Source organism: Taeniopygia guttata, chromosome 37 (genome assembly GCF_048771995.1).
Source record: "Taeniopygia guttata chromosome 37, bTaeGut7.mat, whole genome shotgun sequence".
Classification (NCBI taxonomy): Eukaryota; Metazoa; Chordata; class Aves; order Passeriformes; family Estrildidae; genus Taeniopygia; species Taeniopygia guttata.
The window spans coordinates 3,904,650-3,920,509 of NC_133062.1; the positions used below are offsets into that span (position 1 = coordinate 3,904,650).

Genomic DNA, 15,860 nt, shown 5'->3' on the forward strand with positions numbered 1-15,860 from the left:
TGGACACTGCGGAAGCTCATGGAGTGAGGTGGCCATTGTGACACTGAAGAACTTCATGACACCAAATATCCATGGGGACACAGCAGGGCATCATGGAACCCAGGAACGGCTGTTGGCAGTGCAGAAACTCCTGGAACCAGGGGCTGTTGTGGCACTGCAGCACCAACACAGCTGCTGCACCTTGTCCCCTGCCCTGCACAGCTCCTTGGGAGGCACGGCAGGAGCAGCACCCTGGGAGCCTCGGGAATGCCCCTCTGGGATCCATGGCACACACTCCCAGAGGCTGGAATTCCAGTTCCCAGCCACGAAAAGATGTTCCTGCCCTTGAAGGCAAAGCTCTTACAGAAGAGTCAAAAGCCAAGTGCAGCAGGATCCTACAGGATCATTTCACTGCCAGCCTTCATAACTTCACCCATGGTTGTTGTAGCTCCTGCACTGGGAATTAAATCAGGGCAGGGCCTTTGGTGGGAGCTGCCCTGGGTCAAGGGAGACACAGAGAGAGAAACAGAGCAGGCAAAGGAAGGCAGGAGAGAAAGGAGGTGTTTTGGTTTGGAATGACAGGTGTCTGCTAAGGGAGGCAGGAGCCTCTCCTGAAATGGAAAAATGCCGACTCTTTCTTTCTGAATTGCTATAAATTGGAAATTAAGGGGGGCTCTCAGATAAAAATTTGGAACAGGAATAACAGTTTTTTTATTAGGGAAGAAAATAAAAATATAATATAAACAATGCAGTGAACCAAAACAACACTGAGAGAGCCAGAATACAACCTGACACGCTGTTGGACAGGGTGTTGGCCGCAGTCCAATTGGAATGGTGGCTGCAGTCCTCCTGCAGTGTCAGGTGTGGTTCTGTTGGAGAAGTGATCCTGTAGAAAAGGGTGTCTTCTTCTGAAGAGGAAGAGGCAGCTGTTCCTCTGAGAAATCCAGCCCAGAGAAAGCTGTGTTGGTGAGCCAGAATCTCAAGACTAGATGCAGGTAGGAATGCTTGGCTCCTCCCTCTGGGCAGAGCATTCTCACAATGGGATGTTACAGTTCTTATCAGTCATGCAGTGACATTCATTAGCCCATTATCAGCAGATGTCTCCCCTGAGGGGGGACTGATTCTGGAAGAGATAAGGAAAAACTGCCCCTTAACACAGGACAACTGCCAAACAGATGGGAAATAGAACACATCTTGCTTTTCAGTCTGGGACAGGAGGTCACAAACAAAATCAGCTGAGAAGGCGGCACTCTGAAAAGCAAACCAGAACTGACAGAAAATGAATGGGACAGAAATCAATAATTCTGAAAGTTTTATTTACTATCAAAATACATCACAACCACCCAGACCCACACAATCCTGACCCCACAACCTCAAATTTGGATCTTCTCTCAGTCTCCTTCCAACCCCATCTAACCCTGGAGGCTGAGGAATCGACTAATTTTGGCATGGGACTGAGATGGGAACCAGTCATTTTGAGGTGACAGACAAATCCACCTTGGCTTTTGGAGTGCAAAGATATGGAGAATACTCCCATATATCTCTCAGAACCCACAAATCCTCCAGAATATGTCCCCAAACCATAAATTCCACCTCAGATACCTCTTAAATGGTGGGACTTTTGACATCCCTCGTCAATACTCTTTTTAGTCATTTTTCAAGTGTTTTTAAGTGATAAAGACAAATATGAAGAAAATTAGGGCAAAACCAAAAACAGAGAGCCCTTGAGCATCCCCTGGGCATCGGACAAAACAAACTCAGCAGAAATCAAACTTAACCCTCCATAAAATGCCTTGAGGAATATTTGCTCTTCCCACGAGTCACTCGTGATGGAAATGCAAACAAATCCCAAACAATAATAAACCAACAACAGAAGCAATTCTGTGGCAATTCCAAATTTCATCAGTTCCATCACAGCTCCAGCTCAGATGCTGGCAGGTTCCAAAAAAAGAAGCATGGAAATTTGGCCCAATACAGATTATTAAAAGGAAGGGAAAGGTCTGTTTAGCTGTCACAAAGGTGAGTGACAGGGACCAAGAAAATAATGATTCTCCCCCCAAGCCTGTGAATTCAGGAGTTATTTGGGAATTTAGCTACTTGAGCTGGGCTTCTTGCAGGACTTTTAGCAGCCTTCTCTTTCTCACCTTGGGGTGAATGAGCCTTGTCAGTCTTGCTGGTATGATTTGCTCCCTTTCCTCCAGTGAATTTAAAAAACTTTCCAAGATAGGACATGAAAATATTTTCTTTACACTGGCCACCCACAACAGTCATTTTCCTCATATGTCTACCAAAAGTTGCTCAGAGGAAGCTGCATCCAAGTTTCCAAGAGTTCCTCCAGGAAGAGGCAGAACCTCCTCATAGGAGGGAACCATGCTGTTGTCAAAAAGGCACTTGGGGTCAGACAACAGTGCCCTGAACTCACTGTGCAAGATAATATTGCAATCTGGTTAATAAAATTGTTAGAGTGATGCCTCTGCCCCAATTAAGGTGCGAAGGACACCAAATCTAAAGTGGATTTTATTGAACAGTAAATGTGAGGTAGAGAGAGACATGGAAAGAAAGAGAAAAGGGGGGAGAGCAAGGGAGTGACAGGGACAGAGATCTCACCTGGGACAGGGCAAGTGTGACATTGTCCCCTGTGTGCATGGCCTTCCCAGGGTGGGGGTGTTACACCTGAGCCAGTTTGGGTAAGGGGGGTGGTGTTCACCCCCCACCCCGAGCAGGGATTGCCTCACTGTTTCAGGTTACAATGTCAGATGTAACCAAAAGTGTTTTCAGTCACCATCTCCATAAACTGTTATCAACAGGTGGGGCAGTGTTCTTTATCTCTTCCATGGCTCAGCCCTGATAACGCCCTCCCAGGGCCATCTTCTGTTAATGGGCCATTGAGTGTCACTGCAGGGCTGATAAAATTACATCATCCCATTGTGGGATGCTCCGCCCAGGGGGAGGAACCAAGCATTCCTACCTGGATATAATCTCACCCTTGCAACACCACGACCACCTTGCCTACTGCATTCCCAGAGGACAAGAGCTCCATAACCACCACTGGACCTTCAGAGGAAGACCAGACCCTTCTACAGGATCACCGCTTTGACAGAATCACGTTCATCACTCCAGCCGGACTGCAGCCACCATTTCATCAGACTGCTACCACCACCCTGACCAACGGGCTGTCAGGGTATATCCTGACTCTGTGAGTTTAAGCCAGGGTTTCTGTATCATTGCCTTGATATTCATTTTCTTTTTCAATTGTAATTCTGGCATAAATTCCCCCCTGGTTTGCTTTGAAACCAGTACAAAACTCAATGTGTTCATCCCTTGTTTTCCTCCCAAAACAGGATTTCCCATCCCCTAAAGTTTACCAGATGGAGAAGGCTGCGAGGAAGAGGAAGGAGCCCTGGGACACCGAGGCAGGTGAGGAGGAAGTCAGTGCCCCTTTCCCCCTCTCTCCTGCTCCATCTCCCAGCCCAGCACAGCCCCCGGCTGCAGGACAGCCCCGCTGCCGGTGCCCTCCTGCCGGGGACGCACTGGGGGGATCTCCTTGTCCTTCCCTTTGGCACGGAGGCAAATCCCATCCTCTCCTTGTCCTTCCTACCCCAGAGCAGGAGCTGAGGATGGAGAGCAGGGAGGACAAATCCCTGCAGCAGAACCTCATGGAAGAGGCCGATTTGAGCAACTCCACAGCACAGGAATCCAACAGGGAGGAAAATCCCCAGGGACACCACAGGAGGAGGGGCTGCAAACCCAGCCCAGGGTGCTCTGAGGAGGAAAGGCCCACTCTGGGTCAGGAAGGTGGGCAGAGCTTCAGCCAGAGCTCGGAGCTGGTGGTCCCTGAGAAGCTTCACGATGGGGAGAAGCCCCACAAGTGCTTGGAGTGTGGGAAGAGCTTCAGGCGGAGCAAGAATCTGAAACAACATCTGATGATCCACACTGGGGAATGGCCCTACGAGTGTGGGGAGTGTGGGAAGGGCTTCAGCTGCAGCTCTGCCCTTGTCACCCACCAACGCATCCACAATGGGGAGAGGCCCTACGAGTGTCCCGAGTGTCAGAAGAGGTTTCAGACCAGCTCCCATCTCCTCCTGCACCAGCGGATTCACACGGATGAGAGGCCCTTCCGCTGCCCCAACTGCGGGAAGGGCTTCAAGCAAAACTCCCACCTCGTCAGGCACCGGCGCATCCACACCGGGGAGAGGCCCTACGGATGTCCCTGGTGTGGGAAGAGCTTCTCACAGAGCTCTGACTTGACCAGACACCAACGGAGGCACCGGTAAGGGCAACCCTGCGAGTGCCCCAACTGCAGGAAGAGCTTCGTGCTCTGCTCCAGCTCCATTTCCCACTGGAGGACCCACATTTGGCACAAGCCTGGTGACCCACATTCCCTGGTATCCATGTTGGGAACACACCTGGCTGCTTCTCCTTTTGATTTGGCCCTAATTTTCCTCTGATTCATCTTTATCCCCTAAACACAGACAAATAGGGTTAAATTAAAGAAATTGATCAGAAATATCTGAAGTGCCACCATTTCACAGGAGTTTGAGGGGGAATTTAGGATTTGGGGACACATTCTGTGTGGAGTGCCCCTGTTGCTAAGAGGCAGGAATTTGATCTCACCCTTTTTTGTTGCTAACATCTCCTCCCTAGACCCAAACCCTAACTCCACCCCTGGTATTCCCTATACAAACCCCACAGCCCTGCTTTTGCCCTGTCTTTCAGGGCTAATAAATGGATTCTGGAGCTTTGTTAAACCAAGACCCGTCTCATTTGTTCCTGTCGCCGGCAGCTGCACCCTCCCTGAACACCATGAACTTAACTTCTGGAGGATTTGTGGGTTCTGGGGTCATTTTGGGCAGTGTTTTCCGTCTCTTTGCATTTCAAAAGCCAAGAGGGATACATCTGTCACCACAAAACCACTCAATCCCACTGAAAACAACAGAATTTTTACCCACAAAGGCACAATCCCACCTCAAATTGCTTGTTCCCCCTCAAAAAAAAAAAAAAAAAAACAAACAACTCAATCCCACACAAAGCTCACTCGATTCCACAGCTGCCAGGGTGAGATGGGGTTGGGAGGAGATTGGGAGAAGTGGGATCCCAGTTTGGAGTGGAGGGATTGGGATTGTGTGGGGCTGGGTTGCTGGGATGTATCTGATAGTGAATAAAACTTTCAGAGTTAATGGTGTTTGTCCCATTCGTTTTCAGTCAGTTCTGTTTGCAGAGTGGCTCCTTCTCAACTGATTAAATTCCTATAAAAATCCTTTTTAAAAAATCATCTAACCCAAACAATCCAAAAACCAATATCCATATAAAACCACCCATCTGCAATTAAATTTTTCTAAATAATTTTTTAGAGTACTTAAGGATGTTATTAAAGTTTAATTGTTTGGTTAAACTGTATGAGAAATTATAGTGGTGTTTGGTTTTGTATTTAGCATATTTGTAATATGAATTGTTTTACTAAAATATGTTAGATTGTTTGTTAGTTTTTTAGATTGGCCAGAGCTGTGACAGGCGCTGGGCTCTGCCTGGCAACTGATGAGTCAGAGCCATCCCGGGCGCTGATTGGCTGAAAATCGCCAGGAGGGATCAGTGCGCCGAGTTTCTGCCCGGGAACTGAATCGTCATCAACGCCGCGCGCCCTGATTGGCCAGAACCCGCTTCGGGGCGGGGACGGGAGGAACTGGGGACCCCCAGGAGCCCCTCGGATTTGGGGGTTTCCATCCCCCCTCGGCCCCCGGGGCGGCCCTGGGGCCACCCCAACACCCCCAAAATGGGGAGGGTCCCCGGAGCCGTTTGAAGCCCCCAAAAATGGGCTGGAAGCGGCAGGAGCCGCCCCAAAAAGGGATTGAAGGGTCCGGGAATGGGGGAGGCTCCGGGGATGGCTCCGATCCGGACTGGGGCGGGCTGGGATTGAGGGAGGGTCCGGTCAGCGGCTGGGGAGGGGATGGCACTGGGGAGGGGTCCGGGATTTTGGGGATGGGTCCATTCCGGGACTGGGCCGGGGACTCTCCATGGGATTGGGTCCGGGATTGGGTCAGGGTCTCGCTCTGATCCCCTTCCTGATCCCAATCCCACTCCCATTCTTGATCCCGATCTCATTCCCGTTCCTGTTCTCGATCCCGATCCCACCGCTGTTTCCAGGGAATGGCTCCTATCCCAACCCCGACCCCAAACCCGGGGGGTCAAACATTGGGGTCAAACACCCCAAATCCTAACATGGGGGGGGGCAAACACCCCCAAACCCAAAATCTGGGATGTCAACCTTCCCCCCCACCCCAAACCCCAAATTTTAGGATCAAATCCCCCAAATCCCAGATCCTGGGGTGTCAAACTCTCCCCAGTTACCAAACGCTGGGGTTAAATCCTCCTGACCCCAAATCCTGGGGTTCAAAACATTTAGGGTGTCCAACATCCCCAATTCCCAAAGTCTGGGGTCAAATACTCCGAAATCCCAAATCCTGAGGTGTCAAATACTCCCAACCCCCCAAAGTTCCAAGTCAAACCCCCAAATCCTAAATTCTGGAGACAAAACCCCACAAACCCCAAATCCTGGGATTGCCAGAACTCCCCAGATTCCACATTTTGTGGTCAAACCCCCTGATCACCAATTCCTGTTGTCAAAAACGTCCAAATCTGAAATCCTGGGGGCAAAAACCCCCAAAGCCCAAATCTTGAGGTGTCAAACCCCCCCAAACCCCAACATTTAGGATCAATCCCCCCAATCCCCAAAGTCTGGGGCCATGAACCCCCCCACAGTCCCCAACCCCCCTCCCCCAAAACCCACCCCAGCCCTGGGGGCACAGTGGGGTTTGTCTTGGGTAACTTGGGGTTTATTTGGGGTTTGTTTGGGGTTGTTTGGAGTTATTTGGGGTTTGTTTGGGGTTATTTGGGGCAGCTCCAGGTGCAATGTCTGCAGAGAGACCCTGGGTACAACACTGGGAAAAAAAAGGGGGATTGAGGTGGGAATTGGTGGATTCAAGATGGGGAAAGATCCTGGGTGGGAAAAGGGGATTTAGGGTGGACAGGGAAGGATTTGGGATGGGGAAAGGGGAATGAGGTGGGGAACTGTGGTGGAAAAGGGAGATTTGGGCATTGGAAAAGGGATCTGGGGACCGACAAATGATGTGGGGAAGAAAATGGAGAAACTGTCATGAGAAAAGGAGGATTTAGGGTGGGAAAAGAAGGATTTGGGGTCAAAAAGACATAGGGATTAAAAGTGATTTTGGGATTGAAAAAAGGAGGATTTGGGACAAAAAAACGAGGATTTGGGATAGAAAAGGAGGATTTAGGATAAAAAAAGGATTTAGGATAAAAAAGGGAGGATTTGGGCTGAGCTGAGCTGAACTTACCTGGGGGAGTGGGGGTGTGCAGGGGGTTTGGGGCAGGGTCAGAACCATTTCTGGGGCAGTTTTCTAGGATTTTAGAGTATTTTTGTGGGATTTGGTGGCAGATCTATGGGATTTGAGTGCAGTTTTATGGGATTTAGGGTGTTTTAGGGTGGTTTTGAAGGACTTTCGGGTGTTTCTATGGGATTTGGGAGCACTTTTACAGGATTTCAAGGGTTTCTACAGGATTTTGGGGTGCTTTGAGGGATTTCAGGGTATTTATATGGGATTTTGGGGTGGTCTGGAGAGTCTACAGGGTGTTTCTATGGGATTTTGGGGCAGCTTGAAGGCATTTGAGGTGTTTTGGGGCAGCTTTAGGGTATTCAGGTGCAGCTTTGAAGAATTTTGGGGTGGTTTGGAGGGATTTCAGGGCATTCCTCTGGGATTACAGCGTGGTTTGGAGAGATTTGGGGTGTTTTGAGGCAGATTTTGGGTATCTAGGGGCAGGTGTGAGGTGGTTTTTCAGGATTTTGGGGTATTTCAGGCCCGTTTTTTTGGGGGGTTGGGGTTATTTTCGTGGGGTTTGAAGTGTTTTGGGTCACCTTTTGGCGAAGGAGATCTCCATGGCGTGGCTCTGGGTGATGCTGAAGCCCTGCAGGGCCCCGCGGGCGGCGCCCGGCTGCACCTCGGTGTCCAACTGCAGCAAGGCGATGTCGCGGCGCCCGGGCACCAGCGCGGCTCCTGGAACCCCGGGAACCTGGGATGGGAATGGGCCAGGAGAGCCCGGAACACCCGGGAATGTTCCCACAGACACCCGGGAATGTTCCCCAAACACCCGGGAATGTTCCCCAGACACCCGGGAATGTTCCCACAGACACCCGGGAATGTTCCCCAAACACCCGGGAATGTTCCCACAGACACCCGGGAATGTTCCCCAAATACCCGGGAATGTTCCCACAGAGACCCGGGAATGTTCCCACAGACACCCGGGAATGGTCCCCAAACACCCGGGAATGGTCCCCAAACACCCGGGAATGTTCCCACAGACACCCGGGAATGTTCCCCAAACACCCGGGAATGTTCCCCAAACACCCGTGAATGTTCCCCAAACACCCGTGAATGTTCCCCAAACTCGGGAACGTTCCCCCAGAACCCCAGGAACGTTCCCGCAGAGACCTGGGAATGTTCCCTCAGACACCCAGGAATGTTGCCCCAGAAACCTGGGAATGTTCCCCCAAAAATCCAGGAATATCCCCCAAAATCAAGAAATGCTCTCAAAAAAAAAAAAAAAAATAATCCTGAAACATTTCCCCCATAAATTCAGAAATGCTCCCCAAAGAAATCCAGAAATGTTCCTCAAAAAAATCCTGAAACATTCCAAAAAAACTAGGAAGTTCCCCCAGATAATCCAGAAACATTCCTCCCCAAATCCAAACCCAACCCCGTTCCCCATCCAGAATAATTCCCAAACAATACAGAAACATCCCCAAAAATCCAGAAATTCCCCCTCAAAAAAATCCAAAAATCCCTCCCCAAAAAACCAGAAACTCCCCCACCAAAAAAATTTCAGAAACTCCCCCCTAAAAAATCCAGAAATTCGTCCCCAAAAATCCAGAAATTTCCCACCAAAAATCCAGACATTTCTTCCCTAAGAAGTCCAGTATTTTCTCCCTGTCAAATTTGGTATTTTCCTCCCAAAATCCAAAAATTTCCTCCTAAAAACCCAGACATTCCCCCCCAAAATCCCGATATTGTCCCCAAAAAATGCAGCCCCAACATCCCGCGGCTCCCCAAAGCCCGGCCGGAATGCCCGGAATGCCGGGACTGCCCCAGATCTCCCTGGCTGAGGGGCACGGGGAGCATCAGCTCCTGGGGCTGCTCAGGGAGCTGGGGCAGGAACAGGATGTGCTTCGGGGCTTTCCCACAGCTGGGGGAAACGGGAGACAAACCCCAAAAGGTGCCCCAGAACTGCCCCAACCTGTTGCCTTTATAAAGGGCAACCAGGGACCTGGTTCAGGTGGCAGCACGGCAGCCTGGTCTCACCCAGGCCACTCGGGCTAATCAACGCACTCATATACCAATGTGGCAGACGGTCAAAAAGCCTTTATTATCTCATCTCGTGGGTTTAAATAGTCTCGGGGGTTTTTGCTACGTCAGAGGGGGGTTGGGGGGGTCTCAGGGGTTAGTCGGGAGTGGAAAGTTACCGGGGCAGGTGTGGCTACACGCTTCTGGGGCTTCAGGGGTTAATAGATAACGTGGGGCAGGGAGAGGGAGAAGGGTCTATCTTCCCGTCACATCCTGTGGTCTTCCGCTCCGCCTGTCCCTATCTACCACATCTCCCCCCTCCTTATCATATACAAAATGAGGTAGTCGTAGATATAGGCACTGGAGTGAGGTACAAACTTGCAACTTGTTAAGGAAAGGGTGGTTTGGTAAATCTGGGTAAATTTTTCAAGGCAGGTCTTGAAGGCTTTAGCTACTGACTGTGTTTGCAGTTTTTGGTTTACAGCATTTGTTGGTGGCCTATGAACAGAATGTTTGCCCTTTCCAGACGGGCCTGAACAAACGAGACTAGTTTGTTCAGCAGGCATGGTCCTATGGTAACAGCTAAAAGCAGTATTGCCAGTGGACCTACCAGGGCGGAAATTAAAGTAGTGAGCCAGGGTGATTGATTGAACCAGGATTCAAACCAGCTCTGTTGGGTTTCCCTGTCTCTCTTTCTCTGAGCCAGTCTGTCTCGGAGTTCTGCCATGGAGTCTTTAACGACTCCCATATGATCTGCGTAGAAGCAGCACTCCTCTTTCAAGGCTGTACACAGTCCTCCCTGCTGCATGAACAAAAGGTCCAGTCCCCGCCTATTTTGTAAGACCACTTCTGAAAGCGAAGAGACAGATTTCTCTAAATAGGAGATGGACTTCTCGATCCTCTGCAGGTCCTCGTCGATGGTCATTTGCAGCTGAGAGAGTCCGTGCTGCTGGGTTGCGACGGCTGAGACACCCGTGGCTGTGCCAGCTGCTCTCAGGCCAAGCAGCATTGCGATGGTCAATTTCTCTTTTGTGGAGTTTGTCAGGTTCCTCGAGAAGGTGGTATGTCTCTTCGTCTGAGTGGTATAGGACCTTAGGAACAATTAGAACTTGAACACAGAAATCGATAGAGTTATTAAATTTGGCAAGGAACATACAAGGACTCACTCTGGATCTCTGGCAAACTTATATCCCGGATGCGGATGGGACTACTCACTTATTGGTCCTCTGCAGGGAGTGTCTCACTTGCACTGGTGGGGGGTACTGGCTGTGGAGTAACTGAAGGGGGTGTCTGAAGCAATGCCTTCGTAGAAAGGGGGTTTTAACATCATAGCAAAACTAATAGGGGTTAGTCAGGTTTGATTTGGTTTCATTTAGGGTTAGTAAGGTAGCTTCTAAACAGGTTGGCTATGTGGAACGCGAAGGATGGGGTATTTACTGTGGTGACTTCTTTGAGCACCTTGTCACTTGATGGATGTTGCATGATTTACTTAAATGGCTGATGAGGGTAGTGGCCTGGGTCAGCTTGCCCCCCGGCCACAAGCCTCAATAGCAAAATTGCATAAAGACACTGTGCATGTCTGGGTCTCACCGCCGTGGGATTCTGGGGTTTCGTCTGGCGGTTTGGTGGTCTGTCATCTCTCTCTGGAGCAGGGGTGTATGCATCACGGGGATGGTTCACAAGCGTGTCCTGCAAACAAGACTCACAGCTTCTCATTAGTTTTGTTTTGAGGGTCAGGTTTGATTGGCAGCAGTGGGTGTGCAGCAGTGGCTCTCATAGTCTCACCACGTGGGGGTCCCGACTGCCACAGAGGCAGCACGTCCCTCACACTCTCGGGGGCTTTCTCCCCACTTTCATGGCTAGGGCTACCCAGGGGTTCCGCTCTGGGGCGTTCCCTGCTGACCCTGCGGCACAGGCGCTGCTATTTGCGGTGGGAGGAGGCTGAGTTCGGCTCGCTCGCTCCCCCCCCCCCATCCCGTGTGTCCGGGGGCTGGGACCCGCATTCCTTGGCGAGACGCATTTTTCTCCCGCAGCTCCAAGGGGTATTTTTCCCCAGCTGGTAAAACTGGGTTGGTTCGTATTGTGACCGCTTTTCGGTGCGGCTTAGAACTCTACTCGGTTTTGTTTTAAACTGTGCTGGTTCCGTTTCTTTGGTTTCGGAGTCCCGGCCGGCCCCCGCCGGCTCGGAGGAGCTGGCGGAGCTGTTGCCAGGCTCTGCGCCGGAAGTCAAATGCCAGCGTACTTCCGGGGCTCCGCGCCATTTTGTCTGGCCCCGAGCTCGCTCCTCCCCGCGGGGGTGGGGCCGCTCCCGCCCCCTCGGCTCGCCGCACCTCCCGCGGGGGGTGGTTTCTCCCTTATATGGTGGCGGCGCCCGGCGCGGCTGCCGATTGGCTCCACGTTTCCTGCCGCTCTCCGCCTCTTTCTCCCGCGCACGCACGCCCCTGAAATCGCGCGGTTTCCGAGTTTTCGCGGCAAGACTACTCGCGCCCCGCCCCCCTCCACGGCACCCGGCGCCATTTTCAAAGCGCTGGGGCGGCCACGCGGCCAGGGCTTTCTCCCGAGCCGCGGTTTCTGCGATTCTGGCTTCTCCTGCCAGCTCCCGCCAGAAGCACTCCGCGCGCCGCTGCGCCTCTGACAACGGATCTCTGACCGGCGGCGGTGGCGGGACGGAGGAAGCTGCGGTCTCTCGGGGGGGTTTCGCGGTGGGGGTTTTTCGGGGGTTTTCCGCGGCGGGGGTGTTTCGGGGGGCTTCTGCGGCGGGGGTTGGGCTCTGATCTGGGGAAGGGGGTGTCGCGCCGAGCCCCCCCGGGTCCCCGCTCCCAGGCGGACTGTCTTCAGGAACAGTCTGCGCTTCCGCCCCCGTCCTGAGCCCGGGCCTAACTAATAAACACGTACGCGCTGCACTCCACGTCTCCTGCTTTTCTATTGCCCTGCGCAGAGCTTTTTCTACTTCGCCCCGTGCCTTAGGGCTCTTGCCACTGCCTGAGGATTTCGCCTCCCCGGCCAGCGTGGCTGTGCGCTGTTCCCATATTCCCGGATGCATGGCATCCACTGAGCATTCAGTTGCCCCAAGCTCAAGCAGCCTTGCTATAGCAAGATAAAAGTCTTTGAGCTTAAATTCGATACTCCATTGCTTATAATTCACACTCACGACCCATGCGACGCTGTCCATGACACTCGCGGGTCCTGGGACGTCTCCCTGCGCCAAGATACGGTCTGACCGTTCCGGCCGCTGCTCCTGTCCAGGCGTACCCCGACTGCCGGGCGAATTTTTCCCTTTTTTCTCCCGGGTTTCGGCACCAGTATGTTGCCTTTATAAAGGGCAACCAGCGACCTGGTTCAGGTGGCAGCACGGCAGTCTGGTCTCGCCCAGGCCACTCGGGCTAATCAACGCACGCATATACCAATGTGGCAGACGGTCGAAAAGCCTTTATTATCTCATCTCGTGGGTTTAAATAGTCTCGGGGGTTTTTGCTACGTCAGAGGGGGGTTGGGGGTTCTCAGGGGTTAGTCGGGAGTGGAAAGTTACCGGGGCAGGTGTGGCTACACGCTTCTGGGGCTTCAGGGGTTAATAGATAACGTGGGGCAGGGAGAGGGAGAAGGGTCTATCTTCCCGTCACATCCTGTGGTCTTCCGCTCCGCCTGTCCCTATCTACCACACCAACCAGGCCCAAAATCTGCCCAAAGTCACACTGGATACACATCAAAAAATCTGCGCAAAATCCTGAGAAAAACCACAAAAAAACACTGCCAAAAAACAAACAAACAAAAAACCCAAAGAAACAACAAGGAAAAAAAAAAAACACAAAAAAAAACCCAACTAAAAAAAAAAATCCCACAAAAATCTCCCCAAAGTCCCAAAAGCCCCCACAAAAATTTCACCAAAACCCAATTAAAAAAAAAAAATTGCCCAAAATCCCAGAAAAATCTCCCTAAAAAATCCCCCAAAACCCCCAGCAAAATCCAATAATCCCCCTAAATTCCACAAAAAGTCCCTCAGAAAGTCCCACTAAATCCCCATGAAAATCCCACAGGATCCATACAAAAAAGTCTGCACAGAATCCAACCCAATATCCCCAAAACACACAAAGTTGAAACAAACAATCTCTCCAAATAGCCCAAAATGTCCCATAAAAATTTCCCCAAAATCCACCCCAAATCCATTCAAAGAATCTGCACCTAAATCCCACCAAACCCCTCTCAAATCCCCCAAAAAATGCCCCCAAGTCCCTTCAAATCCCTCCCAAAGTCCCAGGAAATCTACCCAAAAAATCCCCACAAAAACTTCCCTCAAAATCCCACCAAAACCTCACAGAACCACCCCAAAAATCCCACACAGATCCCTCCGAGTGCCCGAATCCCCCCAAACAACCCCCGAGCCATCCCCGCGCTGCCCCCGCGCTCCGGCCCCGCTCTCTGTGGGGCCGGGGCCTCTCCCCCTCGGCTCTGCGCTTGTCCCGTCCGCGCTCCGCTCCCACTCCCGCCCCACCGACGCTCCCTGAGGATCTGAGCCTTTCTGAGGGGTTTGGGGGAATTCAGAGGGGATCTGGGCAGGATTTGGGGCTGAGGGGTTTCTGGGGGAAATTTGAGGGATTTGGGAGAGTTGCAAGAGGCATTTTGGGGTTTTCCAAGGGATTTTCAGGGGTTCTGAGGGATTTGGGGAGGCCCCAGACAGGATTTGGGGCAGTTACAAAAGCAATTAGGGACGTTATTTAGGGATTTTGGGAAGTCCTAGAAGGAATTTGGGGAATTTCAGTGGGATTTTGAGGGAATTTAGAGGAATTTGGGAGGTTCCAACAGGGATTTGGGGTCATTCCCAGGGGACTGGGGGTGGATTTCTGGCTGGATTTACATTTCTTCCCCAGATTTCAGGCCTTTTCCCAAAATTTCGTGTTTTTCCAAGAATTTGTTGGCTTTTCCCCTGTATTTGGGTCTCACCGTGGGGTAGAAGGGGAAGGTTTGGGAGATTCAGAGTGAATTCTGGGGTTCCTGGCTGGATTTGGGTGTTTTCCATGGGATTTCGGGTGGGTTTCCGATTGAATTTTGGGCTTTTTTTTCCCAGAATTTCAGGATTTTTCCCAAAATTTGTCTCTTTTCCTCAGGATTCTGCTCTCACCAAGGGTTTTTCCTAATAGTGGAAGCTTTGGGGGGTTCTAACATGGAGACTGGGTTTTAGGTTTTTTTCCAAGGACTTTGGATTTTTTTTCCCCCAGATTTTCAGGATTGTTCCCAAACCTCCAGGACTTCTACTCTGATTTATTTCTCACCATGGACTTGTCATAGAAGGGGAAGCTGTGCGGGGTTCCTGGTTAGATTTTGGGGATATTTGAGGCTGCATTTTGGACTTTTCCCCCAGGAATTCAGGATTTTTCCCAGAATTTCAGGGTTTTTTCCCAGAATTCCAGGTTTTCCCCCCATCATTCTGTCTCACCATAGCCTTGTCGTAGAAGGGAAGCTTTGGGGTGTTCAGGGAGAATTTGGAGGGATTCCAAGCTGGATTTCGGGGATATCTGAGGCCAGAATTTGGCGATTTTCCCCAGAATTCCAGTTCTTTCCCAAATGTCAGAACTTCCCCCAGTCTCTGTCTCACCACAGGTTTGCCGCAGGAGGGGAAGCCCTGCAGGGAGCGCAGGGCATTGGTGGCACTGCTCATCTCCTTGAAGGAGACTGCGCCACAGCAAAATGTCCAAAATCTGCCCAAACCGCGAGGAAATGGCGCAGAGGGACTTCTCCAGCTCTGGGGACACCCAGGGGACAGCCTGAGCCCCTGGGGACACCCACGGACACTCTCAGAGCCCCCAGGACCCCCCAGCCCCCCCGTCCTTCTGGATCTCCTGGTTCCGGCTGCTGATGGAGATGCTGGGCTGGGGCCGGGGGTCCTGCACCGCCAGGGCCGGGACCCCTCTGTGGGGACAGGGCGGCTTCAGGGGGCGTCTGGGGGGCTGCGACCCCTTCACCCCCTGGCACCCCCTTTGGGTGCCCCCAGAGCCCCAAATCCACCCCAGACCCACCTAAACCCCCCAATTACCATCAGACCCTCCCAGTTCCCCCCAAAATTGACCCCAAACTCACCTGAGACCTGTCTATGACCCATCAGACTGCCCCAAATCCCCCTCAGACCCCTCAATCCACCCCAAACCCTATGAAATCCCCTCAGAATCCCAAAAATTGGCCCGCACCATCCTCTGAACCCCCAGATCCCCTCAGAACCCCCCAGTTCCTCTCACAACCCCCCAAAATCCCCTCAGATCCCCCCCAGTTCTCCTGAGATCCCCCATAACCACCTGAGGACGCTCCAGACCCTCTCAAGCTCCCCCCAAAGCTCCCTAAACCCCCTCAGACCCACCAAAGCCCCTTCAGACCTCCGCATTGCCCCCAAACCCACCGCACACCGCCCTATTTCCCGTCGATCCCCCCCAAAATCCCCAATTTCCCCCAGACCTGCCCCAAACCCCCCCAGTTTCCCCGGCCCCACCTCAGCTCCTCCTCAGCCGCGCTCCCCTCACAGCTTCCCGCCTCCGCCGCGCGCCC

General features: G+C 52.0%; 1 long non-coding RNA gene and 1 pseudogene across 1 annotated transcript; one reads left to right on the top strand and one right to left on the bottom strand.

Moving 5' to 3' along the window:
* The window catches only part of LOC116807532 (uncharacterized), a 1,256,502-nt pseudogene that overhangs the window by 665,277 nt on the left and 575,365 nt on the right, over positions 1 to 15,860 (top strand).
* On the bottom strand, positions 667 to 15,859 carry LOC140681587 (uncharacterized). Its single transcript, XR_012052635.1, has 3 exons — positions 15,805 to 15,859; positions 7,907 to 8,061; positions 667 to 937 (listed from the first exon to the last, which is right to left on the bottom strand). It is a non-coding gene; the product is annotated as an uncharacterized lncRNA (long non-coding RNA).